Genomic DNA, 14,479 nt, shown 5'->3' on the forward strand with positions numbered 1-14,479 from the left:
TTTTCCTCTACACACTGCTTTAAATGTGTCCCAGAGATTCTGGTATGTTGTGTCTTTGTTCTCATTGGTTTCAAAGAACATCTTTGTTTCTGCCTTCATTTCGTTATGTATCCAGCAGTCATTCAGGAGTAGGTTGTTCAGTTTCCATGCAGTTGATCGGTTTTGAGTGAGTTTCTTAATCCTGAGTTCTAGTTTGATTGCACTGTTGTCTGAGAGACAGTTTGTTATAATTTCTGTTCTTTTACATTTGCTAAGAAGTGCTTTACTTCCAACTCTGTGATCAATTTTGGAATAAGTGCAATGTGGTGCTAAGAATGTATATTCTGTTGATTTGGGTTGGAGAGTTCTGTAGATGTCTGTTAAGTCTGCTTGGTGAAGAGTTGAGTTCAATTCCTGGATATCCTTGTTAACTTTCTGTCTCTTTGATCTGTCTAATGTTGACACTGTGGTGTTAAAGTCTCCTGTTATTATTGTGTGGGAGTCTAAATCTCTTTGTAAGTCTCTTAGGACTTGCTTTATGAATCTGGGTACTCCTGTATTGGGTGCATTTATATTTAGGATAGTTAACTCTTCTTGTTGAATTGATCCCTTTACCATTATGTAATGGCCTTCTTTGTCCCTTTTGATCTTTGTTGGTTTAAAGTTGTTTTATCAGAGACTAGGATTGCAACCCCTGCCCTTTTTTGTTTTCCATTTGTTTGGTAGATCTTCCTCCATCCCTTTATTTTGATCCTATGTGTGTCTCTGCACGTGAGATGGGTCTCCTGAATACAGCACACTGATAGGTCTTGACTCTTTATCCAATTTGCCAGTCTGTGTCTTTTAATTGGAGCATTTAGCCCATTTACATTTAAGGTTAATATTGCTATGTATGAATTTGATCCTGTCATTATGATGTTAGCTGATTATTTTGCTCATTAGTTGATGCAGTTTCTTCTTAGTGTCAATGGTCTTTACGTTTTGGCATGTTTTTGCAGTGGCTGGTATCGTTTGTTCCTTTCCATGTTTAGTGCTTTCTTCAGGAGCTCTTGTACGGCAGGCCTGGTGGTGATAAAATCTCTCAGCATTTGCTTTCTGTAAAGGATTTTATTTCTCCTTCACTTATGAAATTTAGTTTGGCTGGATATGAAATTCTGGGTTGAAAATTCTTTTCTTTAAGAATGTTGAATATTGGTCCCCACTCTCTTCTGGCTTGGAGAGTTTCTGCCAAGAGGTCTACTGTTAGTCTGATGGACTTTCCTTTTTGGGTAACACGACCTTTCTCTCTGGCTGCCCTTCACATTTTTTCCTTCATTTCAACTTTGGTGAATCTGACAATTTTGTGTCTTGGAGTTGCTCTTCTCGAGGAGTATCTTTGTGGCGTCCTCTGTATTTCCTGAATTTGAATGTTGGGTAAGTTCTCCTGGATAATATCCTGAAGAGTGTTTTCCAACTTGCTTCCATTCTCCCCATCACTTTCAGGCACACCAATCAGATGTAGATTTGGTCTTTTCACATAGTCCCATATTTCTTGGAGGCTTTGTTCATTTATTTTTAGTCTTTTTTCTCTGAACTTCCCTTCTTGCTTCATTTCATTCATTTGATCTTCAGTCACTGATATCCTTTCTTCCAGTTGATCAAATCGGTTACTGAAGCTTGTGCATTTGTCATGTAGTTCTCATACCATGGTTTTCAGCTCTATCATGTCATTTAAGGACTTCCCTTCATTGGTTATTCTAGTTAGCCATTTGTCTAATCTTTTTTCAAGGTTTTTAACTTCTTTGCAATGGATTCGAACTTCCTCCTTTAGCTCGGAGAAGTTTGATCATCTGAAGCCTTCTTCTCTCAACTTGTCAAAGTCATTCTCCGTCCAGCTTTGTTCCGTTGCTGGCAAGGAGCTGCATTCCTTTGGACGGGGAGAGGCACTCTGATTTTTAGAATTTTCAGCTTTCTGCTCTGTTTTTTCCCCATCTTTGTGGTTTTATCTACCTTTGGTCTTTGATCATGGTGATGTACAGATGCGGTTTTGGTGTGGATGACCTTTCTTTTTTGTTAATTTTCCTTCTAACAGTCAGGACCCTCAGCTGCAGGTCTGTTGGAGTTTGCTCGAGGTCCACTCCAGACCTTGTTTGCCTGGGTATCAGCAGCAGAGGCTGCAGAAGAGTGAATATTGCTGAACAGCAAATGTTGCTGCCTGATCGTTCCTCTGGAAGCTTCATCTCAGAGGGGTACCTGGCTGTGTGAGGTGTCAGTCTGCCCCTACTGAGGGGTATCTCCTGGTTAGGCTACTCAGGGGTCAGGGACCCACTTGAGGAGGCAGTCTGTCCATTCTCAGATCTCAAACTCCGTGCTGGGAGAACCACTACTCTCTTCAAAGTTCAGTTGGAAATGCAGAAATCACCTGTCTTCTGTGTCACTTGTGCTGGGAGCTGTAGCCTGGAACTGTTCCTATTCGACCGTCTTGGAACTGCCCCTAGAATGGTGTCTCTAGGTTTTCTTCTAGGATTCTTTTCTCTTCTCTTCTTCTTCTTCTTTTTTTTTTTTTTTTTTTTTCTTTTTTCTTTTTTTTTTAGGGTCTTCCTCTCTTGCTCAGACTGGACTACATGGCATGATCACAGCTCACTATAGCCTCAACTTACTGGACTCAAGCAATCCTCCCACCTTAGTCTCCCCAGTAGCTGGGACTACAGGTGTGTACAACCATGTATGGTTAATTTTTGCATTTTTTGTAGAGACAGGGTTTCACCATGTTGCTCAGGCTGGTCTCGAACTCCTGGACTCAAGTGATCCACCTTCCTTGGCCTCCCAAAGTTCTGGGATTGCAAGCATGAACCACTACAATCAGCCTCTTCTAAGAGTATTATGGCTTGAGGTCTTACATTTAAATCTTTTATTCATCTCAAATTTATTTTTGTATATGGTGACAGGATCCAGTTTCATTCTTCAGGATATGGCTAGCTAGCTACCCCAGCACCATTTACTGAGTAAGGAGTCCTTTCCCCATTGCTTATTGCTGCCAGTTTTGTCAAAGATCAGATAGCTGAAGGTGTGCAGCTTTATTTCTGGGTTCTCTGCTCTGTTTCCTTTGTCTACGTGTCTATTTTTGTATCAGTACCATGCTGTTTTGGTTACTGTAGCCTTATGGTGTAGTTGAAGTCAGGTAATGTGATGCCTTGCACTTTATTATTTTTACTTAGGATTGCTTTGGTTATTTAGGTGCTTTTTTGGTTCCACAGGAATTTTAGAATAGTTTTTTCTAGTTCTGTAAAAAATAATGTTTGCAGTTTGATAGGAATAGCATTGAATCTGCAAATTTCTTTGGGTAGTATGGCCATTTTAATGATATTGATTCTTCCAATCCATAAGCATGAAATGTTTTTCCATTTGTTTGTGTCATGTATGATTTCTTCTAGCAGTATTTTGTAATTCTCATGTAGAGATCTTCTATCTCCTTGGTTGGGGGTATTCCTAGGTATTTTTTTTTCTGTCACTATTGTAACAGGGATTGCATTCTCTATTTGATTCTTAGCTTGAATGTTTTTGGTGTATAGAAATGCTACTGATTTTTGTACATTGATTTTATATCCTGAAACTTTACTGAAATTGTTTATTATTTCCAGGAGTCTTTTGGTGGAGTCTTTAGGGTTTTCTAGGTATAGAATCATACAATCCTTGAAGAGATACAGTTTGACTTTTTCTTTTCCTACTTAGATGCCTTTTGTTTCTTTCTTTTGCCTGATTGCTCTGGCTGTCCATTCCAATACTATGTTGAATAAGAGGGGTGAAAGTGGTCATCCTTGTTTTATTCCATTTCTCAAAAGGAAATGCTTTCCACATTTGCCCATTTGGTATGATGTTGGCTGTGGGTTGTCATAAATGACTCTTAATGTTTTGAGTTATATTCCTTCAATGCTTAGTTTGTTGAGGGTTTTCATCATGAAGAAATGTTGGATTTTGTCAAAACTTTTTCCCGTGTCTATTCAGATGATCATATGGTTGGGTTTAATTCTGTTTATGTGGTGAATCATATTTATTGATTTGCATTTGTTAAACCAAACTTGCATCTCAGGAATGAAGCCTACTTGATCATGGTGAATTAACAAGCTGTTGGATTGGTTTGCTAGTATTTTGCTGAAGATTTTTGCATCTATGTTCATCAGGGATATTGGCTTGTAGTTTTTTTGTTGTTGTTGTTTCTCTGCCAGGTTTTGGTATCAGATTGATGCTGGCTTTGTAGAATGAATTAGAGAGGAGTCCCTCCTCACATTTTTTGGAATAGGTTCAACTGACTTAGTTTTGACTATCTTCTTATTATTATTACTATTGAGATAGGATCTCACTCTGTTGCCCAAACTGGAGTGCAGTGGCAGAATCATGACCCACCATAGTCTTGATTTTCTGGGCTCAAGTCATCCTTCCACCTCAGCCTCCTTAGTAGCTGGGACTATAGGCACAGCCCACCATGTCTGGCTAATTTTTTTATTTTTAGTAAAGATGGGATCACACTATGTTGCCCAGTCTGGTCTTGAACTCCTGGGCTCAAGCAGTCCTCCTGCCTTGAACTCCCAAAGGGCTGGATTATAGGTGTGAGCCACTGAACCCAACCCATTTTGTCTATTTTAAGTCTTTTCAAAGAACCAACTTTTGACTTTGTAGATTCTATTTATTGTACTTTCTGTTTTTGAGACCATGAATTTTGTTCTTAACGCTATTATATTCTGTCTTACAATTTATTTTGTCTTTTTTTTTTTTTTTTTTTTTTTTGAGATGGAGTCTTGATCTGTTGCCTAGGTTGGAGTGCAGTGGCATGATCTCGGCTCACTGCAAGCTCCACCTCCCAGGTTCATGTCATTCTCCTGCCTCAACCTCCCAAGTAGCTGGGACTACAGGCATCTGCCACCAAGTCCGGCTAATTTTTTTGTATTATTAGTACAGGCGGGGTTTCACCGTGTTAGCCAGGATGGTCTCGATCTCCTGACCTTGTGATCCACCTGCCTCAGCCTCCCAAAGTGCTGGGATTATAGGCATGAGCCACCGTGCCTGGCCCTTTTGCAGACTTTTTAAGTTGCATGCACAACTCACCCATTCTTTCTTGACATAAACATTTAAGGCTATTTTTCCCCTAAAAACTGCTTTTGCTAAGTCCTTTATGTTTTGATATGTAATCTGAGGTGAGGCATGCATTCCAGGCAGAGAGAACAGCCAAGACTGGAGACAGGTGTATGCCTGAAATGTTTAAAGAACAGTGCAGAGCTGATGTGGCAGAGGAAGGTGAGTGAGGAGCACAGTGGCAGGTCATGGGGTCAGGAGGGAGGGTGAGACCAGATCACTTAGGGACATGTAGGTCACCCTAAGAACTTTGGCTTTTGAGTGAACCAAAAAGACATTGGAGAGCCATGAGAAGAATTGTGATATGTCCATCTTGTCTTCTTAGAAGTGCCCTCAATTAAGGCCAGGGTTAGGAGTTTGATGAGAGAAGCTTCAGAATGCTGCATTCATTTAGTTTCATTTGCAGCCTTTAGTAAGTGATTACTAGGTGTTAGACACTGTGCTAGCTACTTTCCAAACATTTTATTTTAATTTTCAACAGCTGTATGAGAGAGCTATAACAATAACAAACAATAATAACAGCAACAGGAATAGTTGACGTTTACTGAGTAGTTACAATGTGCCAGGCACTATTTTATGAACTTTCATCACTTAATCCACCATCAAACCAATGAAATAGATAAAACTATTGTCCCCATTTTATAAATGAGGAAACTGAGGAATAGAGAGACTAAATCACTTGTCCAAGGTCACCTGGCTAAACCCAGGCAGTCTGGCTGCAGAGCTTTACCTCTTGGCCAATACACAATACTGCCTCCCTTGCAATAAGCTTTTGAGGATGAAGAATATTGGGCTTAGTGAAGTTAAAAAACTTGCCAAGTTCACATCCTTGTAAGTGATGGCTATGGATTTTGAACCCAGGTTCATCTGACTCTTGATTCTGATTCCCTGGTGGCAGATGGTACCAGCTGATAGCCTCCCTGAAAATCCTGTTGGACATGTAAAGTCAGAGTGAGAGAGGGTAGGCAACATCATCTTAGAAGAGAATGGCCAAACTATTCTGAAGGCCATGCATTTTCTCCTTTTGCTCCATTCTACCTTTCAGATAGAACTATTTTACTCTGTGTAACACTTGATATGCTTGTTTCCTTCCATTCCTTGAGAACACTGGCCACTTCTTGTCCTTCTTTGTATCTTGAGCACCTAACACAGTGCTAGGAAGTAGGTGCTTAATAAGCGCTTGTGGAATGCTAAAAGATTATTTAACCTCTTTCCTAGAAAGAAGACCCAGATTCATAGGAGCTTAACCTAGTGCATGAAAAAGAGAGATCTTAACACATCCGGTGTCAAGTAGGGTACCCCATCTTAGTCAATATAGTTTTCATCATGACAAATAAGGTGAGAAAATGTGTGGTTAAATTATACACATTGCTCAAAACAAAATAAAATACATGGATCTAAGCTGCTGAGCTTTAAATGATTTTTGGTAAGTATTGAAATAAATATATTAAGAAAGTTAAAAGTTGTTTTTTTAAAAAACACCTTTTTAATAACACGGTGATTAATGTCAAGTGATAGGTAAATATTACTGAAACAAAGAGATACAAACTAAATCTGACTTTTGGTGTGATATACAACTCTATCAATAATGCTGTATGCAAATTCATCAGAACTAGAAATTTTCTGGTTCTGTTTTCATCCCTTCATCCACCATCCCTGCAAAAAAAAAAAAAAAAAAAAAAAAAAAAAAAAAAAAAAAAAAAAAAAAAAAAAAAGGAAAAAAATCCCAAGAAGTTTCTAAACTTTTAAAATTGTTGTGAAGATGGAAGTAAAGACCATGGCTGACAACTGTTTAAAATGAGGGAAACTCAATGGAGCACAGAGAACTTTGCTTTAGACATTGTATTAGTTTCACTGCTATAAAGAATTACCGGAGACTAGGTGATTTATGAAGAAAAGAGGTTTTTTTTTTTTTTTTTTTTTTTTTTTTTTTGAGACGGAGTCTCGCTCTGTCACCCAGGCTGGAGTGCAGTGGCCGGATCTCAGCTCACTGCAAGCTCCGCCTCCCGGGTTCACGCCATTCTCCTGCCTCAGCCTCCCGAGTAGCTGGGACTACAGGCGCCTGCCACCTCGCCCGGCTAAGTTTTTGTATTTTTAGTAGAGACGGGGTTTCACTGTGTTAGCCAGGATGGTCTCGATCTCCTGACCTCGTGATCCGCCCGTCTCGGCCTCCCAAAGTGCTGGGATTACAGGCTTGAGCCACTGCGCCCGGCGAAAAGAGGTTTAATTGACTCACAGTTCCACACGCTTTACAGGAAGCATGACTGGAGGCCTCAAGAAACTTACAATCATGGCAGAAAGCAAAGGAGAAGCAAGTACCTTCTTCCCATGATGGTGTTGGGGGAGAGAGAAGAAGGAAGTGCCACACACTTTTAAACCATCAGATCTCAGGAGAAGTCACTTACAATCCTAAGAGTAGTAAGGAGAAAATCCACCCCCAAGAACCAGTCACCTCCCACCAGGCCCCTCCTCCAATTCGACATGAGATTTGGGTGGGGAAACAAATCCAAACTATATCAGATGTTCTGACTAAAAGGACGTATTACGTTTTACATTTAGTCTGTAACTCTGCATCATGTCATGAATCACATTGCTGCCAAGAATGTGTAGTGAGCTAAATGCATTATAGGAGTCAAATTACAAGGGAAACTCTCCATTGTCTTCAGACACTCTCTTGAGGTCTTAGATAACCTCTTCTCAGCCCTCACATCTCCATTTCAACCAAAGGGGACCGAAGGAGGAGCAGAATATTTTCTCAGTACAAGTAATTTTAATCCTTTATCAGAACTCAAGACTGTCCCACTGGGGGTTGGAGGCTAAGGGCAAATCACACTCTGTACCTTGTTCCTTCTCCAGTACCTTGTTCCAACTCCACTTGCCCTTCCCTAGCCCATTTCAGTAAACAGGCAAAACTGGATTTAAGTAAGCCTCAAGGAGAATCTTGCAAGAGAAGAATCACAAAGCAGTAAACTGTAGCAATTAATTATATGCATTTTTAATGAAACTTGGGTGTGTTTTTTTTAGCATTATCTTCATTTATTCCCACCACTACCCCTAGAGTTACTAGTATCTTTGGCTTTCTGAAGAGAAGGGAAATTACAAAGCCCTGGTCAGGGCAGTGGTTTTTATTAATGATAGCCTGAGTAGGATATATTATTAATAGTTGAGAATATAAGCTTTATAACTGACTGACCCAGTTTTGAATCCTGACCTTTTACTTTATGGCCTTGAACAAATCACTTAACCTCTCTAATTCTTAGTTTTTAAAATCAGTTAAATAAGGTAATAATACCAATTTATAAGATTTGTTTGAGAATATTACATAAGAACATTGTATAAAGCATGATGCATGCTACATTGTAAATACTCAACATGGTACATGTTAATATTACTATTATTATTATATTTTATTTATTCAATAAAGGTTATTGATTAATTATGAATCCCATAAATTGTGCTGACCGGACTCACTTTAAATTTGTAACTACAAATCTCAAATGACTCAAAACAGTCCCAGATTATTCTATCTCATTGCCCTGGTAACTTCATTTTCCTCCTTCCCAAGATAACTATTTCACAATGTTCCCTTCTCTCAAATCCCCATACCTCCCACATATACACACACTCACACTCAACTGATACTCATACTCAGACTTTCGTCATAGACAATAAATGTCAACATGCAAAATACCCTCTTTCTCATTACAAAACCCACTTACCTTCCTGCATCCCTGTTTATGAACTTTGTCTTCCTTCCTTTTCCAGGAAAACAGAGTTCCAGGCCCCTTAGGCCACCCTCCCCTGCTCTTGGAACACATCGTCTCAGGCCTTCCCAGTCACCTCACTTCTGTACTCATGTACAGGCTTCTTCTGCTCCTCTAGAACTTCAGTCCTGGAGTGTCCCAGGCTCTGTCCAGCCCTCTTTCCTTCTCTATTTGTGCTATCCCCCTAAATGATTTGACCAACTCTGAGGGCTCTAAATATCATCTATGCTTTAATGATTGATCTCCAGTCTTCCTCATTTCCATAAATATTACCAACATCTGCCTCATGTCTCCAGCCAAGAACCCAGGAGCCCACATATAATCTGTCAACAAGCCTTTTATGTCTTACTGGCTAATTCCAAACATACCCTAAGTCTAACTACTTCTGACAAACTTCATTACTACCACCTTGGTCCCAGCTACCATCATTTCTCTCTATATCAGGGTTTCTCAATCTTGGCATTATTGACATTTTGACCAAGTCATTCTTTGTTCTGAGGGCTGTCCTGTGCACCGTAGGCTGTTTAGCAGCATCCCTTCTCTCTACCCACCAGATGCTAGTCACACTCCCACTCTACAGTTGTGAACACCAAAAGTCTCTCCAGACATGGCCAAATGTCCCCTTTGGGGATTGGGGGGTCAAAATCACTCCCAGTTGAGAACCACTTCTCTAAATTAGTGCCAGCAACCTCTTAATTTGTCTCCCTGTCCCACTCTTGCCCTTCTAAAATCTACATCCTGTACAGCATCCAGAGTGATCTTATTAAGCATGTGCATCATCATATCCCACCCCTGGTGACAACATTTCAATGGCTTCCTTTGTACTTAGTGCACAGCTCAAGATTCTGACGTTATTTTCTTCTACTCTCACCTTCAGTCACTGCTCTACAGTCCTCTGGCATTCTTGTCATCCCCCAAACTTGCCAAGTTTATTCCCATCTTGGGGCCTTTGCCCCTGATGTTCTCTCTGCCTGAAATTCTCTTCCCACAGAGCATGCCTTAACAATTCATCATTCAAACCACACCTCACATCCTCCTCCCGCTTCTCCCGAACCCCCAGTGAAAGAAGTCTCCTATAGCTACTCTTCATCACATTACTCTATATTCTTTATCAGGGCCAGAGATTATATCACTTATTTTCATCGACTTATTGTCTTCCTGCTAAAATGTTTACTCCATGAGAGGAGGGACTTTATTTGGTCTTGTTTGCCACTTGCCACTTTAACCTTAATTTCCTGAAAAGTACCTGACTAAAATAAGGATCTGGAAAATACGAACCAATATATTTTTGTCTGATTAATTAGTTGATTAAACACCTATGGGATTCAGGTTTGGGGTTTGGGGGCTGTGACTAGAAAAATAAATAATAACACATGGTTCCTGTGCTCAAGGAGTTAAATCCAATGGAGGTTTTGGAGAAGTAAAAAGGAAATTACAATATAGAATAGGAAGTGCTATAATAGAGGGAAGTTTAACTCAGATCTAGGGCTTCAGAGACTTCCCAGGGAGAGTGACATGAGCAAATGCATCCAGAGGGGTGAGTGAGAGTTAGCTGGGTTTGTGGGTGCTAGGGTCTGAATTGTGTCCCCTCCTGAGTTCGTATGTTGCGGCTCTAACCCCCAGTACCTCAGAATATTACTGTATTTGGAGATGGGCCTTTAAAGAGGTAATTAACTTAAAATGAGGTAGTTAGGTTGGACTCTAATATAATTTGACTAATGTCTTTATTATAAGAAGAAGAAATGTGGATACTCAGAGAGACACCAGGGTTGTACACACAAAGGAAAGACCATGTAAGGCACAGCAAGAAGGCAGACATCTATAAGCCAAGGGGAGAGGACTGGAATGGATCTTCCCTTATGGCCCTCAGAAGAAACCACCCCTGCTGATGCCTTGATCTTAGACTTCTAGCCTCCAGAACTGTGAGAAAATAAATGTCTGTTGTTTAAGCCACCCGGTCTGTGGTCCTTTGTTACGGCAGCCCTAGCAAATGAATACAGCGGGATGGGAAAGTGAGGCATGTGGGTGGGGTGGAAAGCACCTGGGTGTGGAGCACAAGCTGTATGGTGGTTAGAGGGGGAGGCTGGAGAGGTCGGCAGGGCTGAGCTCATGGAGGCCAGGATAGGAGTGTGAGCACTATGGTGAAGATTCTCAAGAACAATGAAAAATCACAAGCAGCACAGTAAGGTGATCATACTTGCCTCTGAGAAGAATTTTAGTGGTAGTGTGGTGAGTAGAGCGTAGGTGAGGAACACCAGAGTTCCTGAGAGCAACAAGGAAGCATGTGGCTTTGCAGTTCAACAGACCGAGGTTGCCATCCAGGCTCTGCCATTTAGAATCTCTATGACTTTGGACAAGTTCTTACCCTTCTTTGGCTTCTGTTTCCTCATTTGTAATTATAGGTACAATTCTTACCTCAGGGGATAATATGAGAATTAAATGAGACAGCATGTGTAAAATACTTGGCATAATTAGAAACAATGATTGCCGGTAGTTAAAATGTTCAAGACAGTAATAGTAGAGCTGGGAAAAAGGGATAAGCTTGAGATATCCTAAAGATGAATAATCTTTAAAACTTGGCCATTGATTTTATGTTTGGTGGTGTGAGAGAAGATGAAGTAAAAAATAACATTTAGACGTTTGATTCGGGCAGATTTTGGATTGTAATGTCATTCACCAAAGTAGGAAATGAAAACAAAGAAGAATGTGGGGAAGAGGAAGAGTTTAATTTTGGATACGTTGAATTTGAGGGATCCTTGGTACATATCAGAAGAATATCTCATAGATAGCTGAATATAGAGATCTAGATTCAGGAAAGAGGCTTGGAATAGAGACGTAGACTAGATTGATAAACCATTTCATTGAAAGTGTGCAGAGTGAGAAGAGAAGCAAAATAGAGGTAGAACTCCAGGGACACATCCACCGTCAGAAGAAGAGAAGACAGGATAGGAGGCTAAAAAGGAGGCTGCAAAGAAAAAGGAGAAAAACAAAAAGTTAAGCCAAAGGAGGAAAGACATTTTAAAAAGAGAGTGGTTAACAGTGAAAAAGTCAAAGAGAAATCAAATAAGGTAAGAACCAAGCCATACACACCAGACTGTATAATGCCTAGATATCAGGCAAGACTTGGAAAAGGATGATTTTAGGGCGTGATAGGGATATAATCCCTATTGTAATGAGGTAAAGAAAAAATGAGAGATGGGGAAGTGAATATTGTGAGCTTTATTGTTCCATTTTTATTTTGTTTTATTATTTTAGAGATACGGTCTTACTATATTGCCCAAGGCTGGTCTTGAACTCCTAGGCTCAAGTGATCCTCCTGCCTCCAGCTCCCAAAGTGCTGGGATTGTAGGCATGAGCCACCACACCTGGCCAATATCATGAGTTTGAGAATGAGAGAGAGAGAGTGAGAGAGAGAGAGAAAACCCTGTCTGTAGAAGAAAAATCCTTTTGTTCCCTTACCCTTCATAACTCCTTGCTTCCCACCATCCTAACCTCTATTCAGCCCAGGGGTTCTTAACCTTGGGTTCATAGATCCACCTCAGGTGGTTCACAAATAGAATTTAAGGGGTCTATGTAATTTTAGAAAAAAATTACAACTTTAATTTCACTCGACTGAAATCTAGCATTTTCACCAATTGTGAATTTAGAAAAAACTACAGAAGATCAGCAGTACCTGTGACTGTCAAAAATATTTTTTCATATCATGTTACAGTTGTCGCAGATTTCTCAAAATATCATTTATACTCTTCACTTTTATGAAATTATAATAGTTATTTTAAGCCTGCTGCTAGATCTTATAAATAGTTTTAAATATTTTGATAACTATATTTAAATTCAATTAGTTTTCTTTGTAATCTTATGTGTTTTATGTTTTTAAAAACATTATTTGGAGAAAGGGTTGATAGGCATCTTCAGATGTCTTTGGCACAAAAAGGTTAAGACTTCCTGCTAGTTCATTCCATAAGCTGTGTATCTGCCCCATTATCTCAAATTTTTGAATTCTGTATGCTTCTGCCCTTACTTCTTCTTTCTATAAGTCACTATTATCCCATGTGTTTTTCCAGGGAAAATAGGCATATGTCTCTATGTGTTTTTCAATTGATCTCACCACCACTTAGTCCTGGTCATAGAAACACCACCTATTTCGAGATGGTAAAATTGTTTCAAATATTCATTTACTTTTTTGTTCACCATCAGCCAATTATTGAGCACAAGATACTATGCTGCATGCTTGGGTACGCAGCACTGGTATAACCCAGGGATTTACGGTTTGAAGAGTAGTCGAAAGAGATGATAAGTATATTTATACATAAATAGTTATAAGACAGCATGGAAGTTGCTTTACTAAGGATACATAAAGTTTTGTGGTATCAGAGATGCCAGGGGAAGGCTTCATGCAGGGAGTGACACCGAGAATGACAAAGATGCTGTTTCAGGACTGAGTATGTCAAGACCGGGTAAGTAATGCTCATAAAGTCATTGCTCTGCTTCCTAAAAATCTTTGAAACATTAAACATCATGGAGTAAAAGATATTTTTTCCCATCGTGATGTATAGATTGAATTAGCATACCTAATGAGGACTAAGAAAAACACGGAGGACCAGATTGAATTTTTAGGATATCTTCCTTCCTGTAAGCATTTACGCAGAGAAACAATGTTCATAATCGCTACAAATGAAAATATTAAGCAAACATTCATTTAAAAAAGCATTTGGATATGAGAATTATCAGTTTTTCGTAAATGAGTGAATGACACCTGCTGGCCACATTGAATAATTACCCGCTCTAAAGGAATGGGGAGTGCTAATAGTGAATACTGTGAAACCCATTTCTCTACCAAAGCAATTACATATGGTTCTTGGGCTTTTCTTTAATGACCAGCAAGGGGGAGAATTTTTGGAACGGTGAACCTCATCTTTTTTGGGGTTTGTTTTTTCTAGCTTGAAGAGTTCAAGAAGTTTAAAGAATTTAAATGTTTAATGCAATTTATTTAATAGTAAGTTAACTGAGACTTGGAGAGAAGTAATGCCTCACTCAAGGTCACACAAGTGGGTTGGCAAGCTAATTCTAGAGCCCTGGTTTCTGTTCTCCTGCATTCCCAGACTAGGCAAAGGTTCAGATCGTTTGTTAACTTTTCTTCTATCTTATTGTTTGACTCAACTCTTCAGAAATTTTATTAGTGGTGACATCACTAACACTTTCTATATGTCTAATATCTTTCACTTTTTAAAAAAATGTCTGATATGTTGAAGTAAAATTTACATAAAATAAAATTGACCAATGTTAAATGTACAGTTCTATGAGTTTTGATAAATGTATATAGTCTCATCACCACTCACCACAATCAGATCTAGAATATATCTATCATCCCTGGAGATTTCCTCATACCCTTTTAATAGCCAATCCCCCACTTCTACCTCCTGGTCTTGGCAATCACTGATCTGTTTTCTGTACCTAGAGTATCGCCTTTTCCAGAATGTCATATACATGGAAGCATATGGTATATGGCTTTCTGTGTCTGTCTCCCTTCACTTGGCGTAATGCTTTGGAGGTTCAGCTATGCTGTTGCATGGAAAGGTAGTTTGCTTCTTTTTATTGCTGAGTAGCATGCTACTGTATGGATAAAC

Source organism: Macaca thibetana, chromosome 1 (genome assembly GCF_024542745.1).
Source record: "Macaca thibetana thibetana isolate TM-01 chromosome 1, ASM2454274v1, whole genome shotgun sequence".
In the NCBI taxonomy this organism is placed as follows: domain Eukaryota; kingdom Metazoa; phylum Chordata; class Mammalia; order Primates; family Cercopithecidae; genus Macaca; species Macaca thibetana.